The 8,575-nt window shown below is 42.8% G+C and overlaps 1 pseudogene; it reads right to left on the bottom strand.

The window, feature by feature from the left end:
- Positions 1-6,332: 6,332 nt before the first annotated feature.
- Positions 6,333-6,735, bottom strand: LOC101352895 (V-type proton ATPase subunit G 1 pseudogene; annotated as a pseudogene).
- Between the last annotated feature and the right edge of the window lie 1,840 nt (positions 6,736-8,575).

Genomic DNA, 8,575 nt, shown 5'->3' with positions numbered 1-8,575 from the left:
TGTTAGACCTTTTCTTTCCCCTGAGAGACAGGTCCCCCAGGTTCTCATGGTAATTCTATTTCCATCTCTTTCTTTCATTTTTTTTTTGCGTGTTCCAGCAAATCAAAACCCTGCTGCCACCCTTTCAGAGGAATGTGGAGAGGAAATGTGATTATATTAACAACTGGAACATCCTGCTCATTGTAGCATTTAGTTAAAGGACATTGCCATTTATCAAGCCACACTTGAGTTCCTCTTTCCTTTTCTGATCAATATCACCTTATTTGTCAAAATTAAGAGGACAGAGGACTAAAACGAAGCCAAACTGCAATATGGCAGTCCCTTCATCTTGGAATGTCCTCATAAACCTTCAACCCACAGCTCTCTAATTTAACTCTAGGATAGGCAAATCTGTGTTTACATGTCAGATTTTTGTACTGCAAAGGATAACATTGGTGTCTTGGGGTAGGTTTGTGCTATGCCTCCCTGCCACAATGTACTCTATGCTATATTCCAGAGAAGAAAAGAATAAAAATAGGGAAAAATCATTTTTCAATTTCTGTCTTGAGTCCCTGCCTCCCCACATCTCCAATTTGTCAAAGAGTATGACAGTCACTTGGTTAATCAAAAGGTGTATGTTAAAATTTTTTGTGTTTTTCACTGTGCTGGACACTGCAGAGGGATATAAGAAAAGTATAAGGTATAAGGCCTGACGTTTGGGGATTTTATAAATTAGTGAGAGAAACTCAGCTACTGTCTATGGATCAATTAGCCAACCCCATAAGACAGTTCATGATTACACACTATAAGAGATCAACAAACTTCACTTCATGTTTTGGCTGAGAAACTGTCAGAAGCACTTTAAGCCAGGACAAACGACAAACATTAGACATTATGTTGAGATTTTTTGGTTGAATAGTTTTATTGAGGTATGATTGACTGTCTTAGGCTGGGTTCTCTGGAGAAGCAAAACCAGTAAAGTGTATAAATATGTATATAGAGAGATTTATATCAAGGAAATGGCTCACGTGGTTATAGAGGCTAGAACGTCCAAAGTCAGTGGGTCAGGTTGGAGGCTTCTACTGATTCACGTAGCCGCAGGGGCTGGTGAACCCAAGATCGCCAGGCAGACAGAAGGGCTCTGGCTCACAGGCTGCAAAGACTGACAAATCCCAAGATTGACAGGCAAGATGGAAGGTAAGCTGCTAGCTCAAGTCTCAAGAACAGGAGCCAGCTGCAAGATCCAGAGTAAGCAAAAGCCACGAGCCTTGCCAAAGAGTTCACTTATATTTGATGCAGGCCACACCCCCCAAGGAAACTCCCTTTCAACTCATGGGCTGCTCATCATGGAGGTAATCACATTATATTAAATCTCATCATGGAGGTGATCACATCATTATACCACTTCCAGACTACATATAACTGCCAAACCACTGAGAATCATGGCCCTGCCAAGTTGACACACAACCTCAATGATTACAGTCCACCCCTTGTTAACTTGGCACCTGTATACATCTCCTTAACCATACATCATCTCTGAAAACACACTAGCCCTGTTTACATCTTATATTTTATAAATGAAGAAAACAAAAATATTTGATACACACGTACAAAACAGAAATACTCATAACAATTACGGTCCTTGTTTCTGCAACTTGTCATGTGGTCATAACTGGTATTTAGAACCACCTTCTTCTACCACACATTCCGTGTTCCCTTTTCCCTCAGCAAGCACCTCAACTGGTTGTGGTTCTTTGCCTCGTGGGGTGACCCAAACCTTCATTCCTGATCATGTAGTCATGTCAGAATTGGGTTGCTGTAGTTTTCCATTGACTTTAATCATAGGGCACAGTAGTACTACGAAACGCCCTAAGAGATCTCTTGCATTCCAGACATACTCTTCTTTACTTCCATTATGTAATATCAATAAAATTTCCCCTTGGTAATCAGGATCAATCACACCAGTCAATATGGTAACTCTCTCTTTTCCTGTTGATCCAGAGGTATAAGGAGCCTAAAGTGGCCAGATGGCATTCTTAACTTCCAGTTCAATGGAATCAATGATGTGTCTCCAAGCAGGCGCATTCTTCCCTTTGGAACTAAGACCTCCATATCTGCAGAGCATACGGTTGCAGGGACAGGAAGCAAAAATTTTGTGAGTGGGTCACTAGGGGTAATAGTAAGTGGTGCCATTACCATTTCCACCCCTTGATTTCTGGCTATGGGAGAAACAGCCCCATATATTTGATGCTGGTTTAGAGCCTATACAGCCTCCTGAAGAACATTGCTCCAACCCTGCAAGGTATTGCCACCTAGCTGGTGCCGTAATTGTGTCTTTAGAAGGCCATTCCATTGTTCTGTCAAGCCAGCTGCTTCAGGATGATGGAGAGGAACATGGTAAGACCAGTGAATTCCATGAGCATGGGCCCATTGCCATACTTCATTTGCTGTGAAGTGAGTCTCTTAATCTGAGGCAATGCTGTGTGGGGTACCACGACAGTGGATGTGATCTTAAGGTTGTATGTCAACTTGGCTGGGCCATAATTCTCAGTGGTTTGGCAGTTATGATGTAGTTTGGCTGTCGTATGATGACGTGTTCTCTTCCATGAAGAGATTTAATATAATGTGATTACTTCCATGATGGGATCTGCTATGAGCAGTCAATGAGTTGAAAGGGAGTTTCCTTGGGGGTGTGACCTGCATGGAATATAAGTGGACTCTTTGGCAAGGCTCGTGACTTTTGCTCACTCTGGATCCTGCACCTGGCTCCTGTTTGTCTGACCTTTGGTTCTTGAGACTTGAGCTAGCAGCTTATCTGCCATCTTGCCTGCCAATCTTGGGATTTGTCAGTCTTCACAGCCTGTGAGCAAGAACCCTGCTGTGTGGCTTGCCAATCTTGAGTTCACCAGCCCCTGCAGCTACGTAAATCAGGAGAAACCTCCAGCCTGACTCACGTTCCAGCCTCTACAACCGTGTGAGCCATTTCCTTGATCTAAATCTCTCTCTATATATTCATATGCTTTGCTGGTTTTGCATCTCTAGAGAACTCAGACTAAGTCAGTGGATAAGGCATTCTGTAAATCCACAGATGGTAGTTTTGGCAGAAGCATTACATGCAGAGAAGGCAAATCCATATTCAGAGTGTCTATTCCAGTAAGAACAAAATGCTGCCCTTTCCATGTTGGAAGTGGTCCAGTGTAATCAACCTGCCACCAGGTTGCTGACTAACCACCTCAAGGAACGGTGCCATATTGGGAACTCAGCATTGGTCTCTGCTGCTGGCAGATTGGGCACTCAGCAGTGGCTGTAGCCACATCTGCCTTGGTGAGTGGAAGTCCATGTTGCTGAGCCTGTGCATAACCTCAATCCCTGCCACCATGGCCACTTTGTTCATGAGCCCATTGTATAATGACAAGAGTGACTGGGGAAAGAGGATGACTGGTTTCTGCAGAACGCATCATCCTATCCACTTGATTGATAAAATCCTCATCTGCTGAGGTCACCCTTGGGTGACCATTCACAGGAGGCACAAATATCTTCACTTATTTGGCCCATTCAGAGTGATCTAGCCACATATTTCTTCCCCATACCTCCTTGTCTCCAATTTTCCAATCATGTACCTTCCAAGTCCCTGACCATCCAGCCAAACCATTGGCCACAGCCCATGAATCAGTATACAAACGCACATCTAGCCATTTTTCCTTCCAAGCAGAGTGAATAACCAGGTGCATTGCTCAAAGTTCTGCCCATTGGGAGGATTTCCCTTCACCACTGTCCTTCAGGGTGGTCCCAGAAAGGGGCTGTAGTGCTGCCAGTGTTCACTTTCAAGTGGTGCCTGTATATCGAGCAGAACCATCCGTAAACTAGGCATGAGCTTTCTCTTCCTCAGTAAACTGATCATAAGGACGATGGCCTCCCCATGAAGCCATAGGTGCAGACTGGGAGATGGAAGGTAACGTGACAAGAGTGGACACTCTGGGCGTTTGAGCCACTTCCTCATGTAACTTACTTTTTCCCTCAGGTCCTGCTCAGGCCTGATCTTGTATATACCACTTGTGTTTAATGATGGAGTGCTGCTGTGCACGTCCAACTTTATGAATCTGTGGGTCGAACAACACCCAGTTCATGATGGGCAGCTCAGGCTGCATGGTGACTTGGTGGCCCATGGTTAAGCATCCAGTCTTTGTTACAAGGCCCAGTAATAAGCCAAAAGCTGTTTCTCGAAAGGAGAATAGTTATCTGCAGAGGATGGCAGGGCTTTGCTCCAAAATCCTAAGGGTCTGTGCTGTGATTCACCAACAGGTGCCTGCCAAAGACTCCAAACAGCATCTCTGTCTGCCACTGACACTTCAAGCACCATTGGATCTGCTGGATCGTATGGCCCAAGTAGCAGAGCCACTTACACAGCAGCCTGAAACTGTTGCAGAGCCTTCTCTTGTTCTGGCCGTACTCAAAACTAGCAGCATTTCGAGCCACTTGATAAATAACCCAGAGTAGCACACTCATCCACATCATTAAGGTCAACTCTACTCTGAGTAGGCAGCTCTTCCCTAGTCATCTTTTGAGTGCCTTCCAACCTGAGGGGCTCATCTTCCAGCATTGTATCTGACTATGTTCGGCTGCTATTCATAAAGTTTTCACTGGCTAATTCTTTTCAGAAGTAAACCTCCAGGTCCTTCTTCCTAGTCTGTCTTAGTCTGGAAGCTCAGCTGAAAACTGACCCCATGGGTTACCTTGCTGGTTTTTGAATACCAGTAGCATAGCTTTGAGCATCACAGCAAACACAAGCCCCCACAATATGGCAAACTGACAGACTGGGGAAGAGCTGCCTCCTCAAAGTAGAGTCGCCCTTAGTGATATGGATAGAGTCAAACTTTCAGGAACTTCATTTACTGATGTGGCACAACCCAAAATGAGAAGAAACATCTGAAAACATCCATTAATAATCAGAACATGGAATGTATGAAGTATAAATCTAGGCAAATTGGAAATGGTCAAAATGAAATGGAACACATAAACATTGATAGCCTAGGCATTAGTAAGCTGAAATGGACTGGCATTGGCCATTTTGAATCAGATGATCATATGATCTACTATGCTGGGAACGACAAATTGAAGAGGAATGGCGTTGCATACATCATCAAAAAGAGCATTTCAAGATCTATCAAGTACAATGGTGTCAGGGTTGTATTCTTTCACCATAATTATTCAATCTGTATGCTAAACAAATAATCCAAGAAGCTGGACTATATGAAGAAGAATGGGGCATAAGGATTGGAAGAAGACTTGTTAACAGCCTGCATTATGAAGATGACACAACCTCGCGTGCTGAAAGTGAAGAGGACTTGAAGCACTTACTGATGAAGATCAAAGACCACAGCCTTCAGTATGGATTACACCCCAACATAAAGGAAACAAAAATCCTCACAACTGGACCAGTAAGCAACATCATGATCAATGGAGAAAAGATTGAAGTTGTCAAGGGTTTCATTTTGTTTGGATCCACAGTCAATGCCAATGGAATCAGCAATCAAGAAATCAAAAGATGCATTGCATTGGGCAAATTGGCTGCAAAAGACCTCTTTCAAGTGTTGAAAAGCAAAGATGTCACCTTGAGGACTAAGGTGCACCTGACCCAAGCCGTGGTATTTTCAATTGCCTCATATACATGCAAAAACTAGACAATGAATAAGGAAGACAGAAGAATTGATGCCTTTGAATTATGGTATTGGTGAAGAATATTGACTATACCATGGACTGCCAGAAGAATGAACAAATCTATCTTGGAAGAAGTACAGCCAAAATGCTCCTTAGAAGCAAGGATGGTGAAACTTTGTCTCACATACTTCGGACATGTTGTCAGGAGGGATCAGTCCCTGGAGAAGGACATCATGCTTGGTAAAGTAGAGGGTCAGTGAAAAAGAGGAAGACCCTCAAGAACATGGATTGACACAGTGGCTGCAACAATGGGCTCAAGCATAACAACAATTGTGAAGGTGGCACAGGACCAGGCAGCATTTCGTTCTGTTGTACACAGGGTAACTATGAGTTGGAACCAACTCGATAGCACCTAACAACAGAAACAATCCAGCTAAAAAGAATAGGAAAACACATAATATATACCCACTAAATTTATAAGAAATACAAGGTAAAAAGATGAAATCTTTGGATATACTAATACTGTACAAATAAACTAGGTTTGCTACTTTCCAAAAAATGAAGGAACCTACTGTGTAGTATAAAGAAATAATTTAATGCCTTTTCATTAGCATGTAACTAGCTTTGCTAAAGCTTCATATTCCATGTGAGAGCATCTAAAATGTCAATTCACGGAATAGGCGCTCCCTTCTTCCCTACCAATCTATGCAGTAGTTTTCATGGATTTCTGGCCAAACGTCACAGACAAAGGTCAGAGGTTATCCAGGACTTCATCCCTGTTCTGTCAGAAGTAAACCTGGAGGACAGTCATCTTCTCCTGGGTCTCCTTCTCCTATTCAGTGCTGCAGCTGCTGTGGGATCACAGAGCCACAGCTTCCTTGGCCTTGAACTCTTTCTCCCTCTGCAGGCAGTATTGTTCAACTTCACCCTGAGCTATTTGGCCTGCTTCAGCCTCCAGTTCTTTTGCTTGTTGGCCTTGGACACGTTTTCACCGGAACACTTCTCTGCCTGCAGCAGCTACTGGATGCCTTGCGACTAAGTAGCCACGTTGGCAGTGACTCTAGTTATGTCTCTTTTTATTGCTAAGTAGTGTTCCATGGCATGGATGTACCACAGTTTATTCACTTACCCATTGAAGGTCATCTGAGTAGTTTGCATGTTTTGGTGATTATGAATAAGAAAATTACAAACATTTGTATACAAGTCTTTGCACAGATGGACATAGCCTTCAATTATCTTGGGTAAATATCATTTTAACTTTTTAAGAAACTGCCGAACCCTTTTCCTGAGTGTCTATACCATTTTATATTCCTACCAGCAGTATACGAGAGTTCCAGTTCCCCCACATCCTCACCTACACTTAGTATGGTCAATAATTTTTTTATTTTAGCTATTCTAATAGATGTTTAAGGAGCCCTGGTGGCTCAGTGGTTAAGCGCTTGGCTGCTAACCAAAAGATCGGCAGTTGGAAGCCACTAGTCACTCTGCAGGAGAAAGATGGGGCAGTCTACTCCCATGAAGATTACAGCCTTAGAAACCCTATGAGGCAGTTCCACTCTGTCTTACAGGGTCACAAAGAGTCAGAATCGACTCAACAGCAACAGAAGTAGGTGTATAATGGTATCTCATTGTGGTTTCATCTTGGATTTCCCTAATGACAAATGATGTTGAGCATTTTCTTTCATGTGCCTATTTGTTGTTGTTGTTAGGTACTGTCATGTAGGTTCCAACTCATACTGACTTTATGTACAACAAACGAAACACTGCCTGGTCCTGCACCATCTTCACAATCGTTGCTACGGTTAAGCCCATAACAATGCAGCCACTGTGTTAATCATCTTCTTAAGAGTCTTCTTCTTTTTCACTGACCCTCTACTTTATCAAGCATGATGTCCTTCTCCAAGGACTAGTCCTCCTGATAACATGTCCAAAGTATGTGAGACAAAGTTTCGCCATCCTTGCTTCTAAGGAGCATTTTGGCTGTACTTCTTCCAAGGTGGATTTGTTCATTCTTCTGGCAGTCCATGGTATATCCAATATTCTTCGCCAACACCATAATTCAAAGGCATCAATTCTTCTGTCTTCCTTAATCATTGTCTAGTTTTTGCGTGTATATGAGGCGACTGAAAATACCATGGGTTGGGTCAGATGCACCTTAGTCCTCAGAGTGACATCTTTACTTTTTAACACTTGAAATAGGTCTTTTGCACTAGATTTGCCCAGTGCGATACTTCGTTTGATTTCCTGATTGCTGCTTCCATGGGCATTGATTGTGGATCCAAGCAAAATGAAATCCTTGACAACTTCAATCTTTTTTCCATTTACCATGGTGTTGCTTATTGGTCTAGTTGTGAGGATTTTTGCTTTCTTTATGTTGAGGTGCAGTCCATACTGAAGGCTGTAGTCTTTGATCTTCATCAGTAAATGCTTAAAGTCCTCTTCACTTTCAGCAAGCATGGTTGTGTCATGGTTGTGTCATGTGCATATCGCAAATTGCTAATGAGTCTTCCTCCAATCCTGATGCCATGTCCTTCTTCATATAGTCCAGCTTCTCAGATTATTTGCTCAGCATACAGATTGAATAAGTAGGGTGAAAGGATACAACGCTGACACAGTTTCCTGACTTTAAACCACAAAGTAGTCCCTTGTTCTGTTTGAATGACTGCCACTTGATCTATGTATGGGTTCCTCATGAGTACCATTAAGTGTTCTGGAAATCCCATTCTTCGCCGTGTTATCCATAATTTGTTATGATCCACTCAGTCTAATGCCTTTGCATAGTCAATAAACACAGGTAAACATCTTTCTGCTATTCTCTGCATTCAACGAGGCTCCATCTGACATCAGCAATGATATCCCTGGTTCCACATCCTCTTCTGAAACTGGCTTGAATTTCTGGCAGTTCCCTGTCAATGTACTGCTGCAGCCACTTTTGAAT

This window comes from Trichechus manatus, unplaced genomic scaffold (assembly GCF_000243295.1).
Source record: "Trichechus manatus latirostris isolate Lorelei unplaced genomic scaffold, TriManLat1.0 scaffold00065, whole genome shotgun sequence".
Classification (NCBI taxonomy): Eukaryota; Metazoa; Chordata; class Mammalia; order Sirenia; family Trichechidae; genus Trichechus; species Trichechus manatus.
The sequence above is the reverse complement of the archived record's forward strand: the minus strand, read 5'-3'. Positions and strand labels throughout refer to the sequence as shown.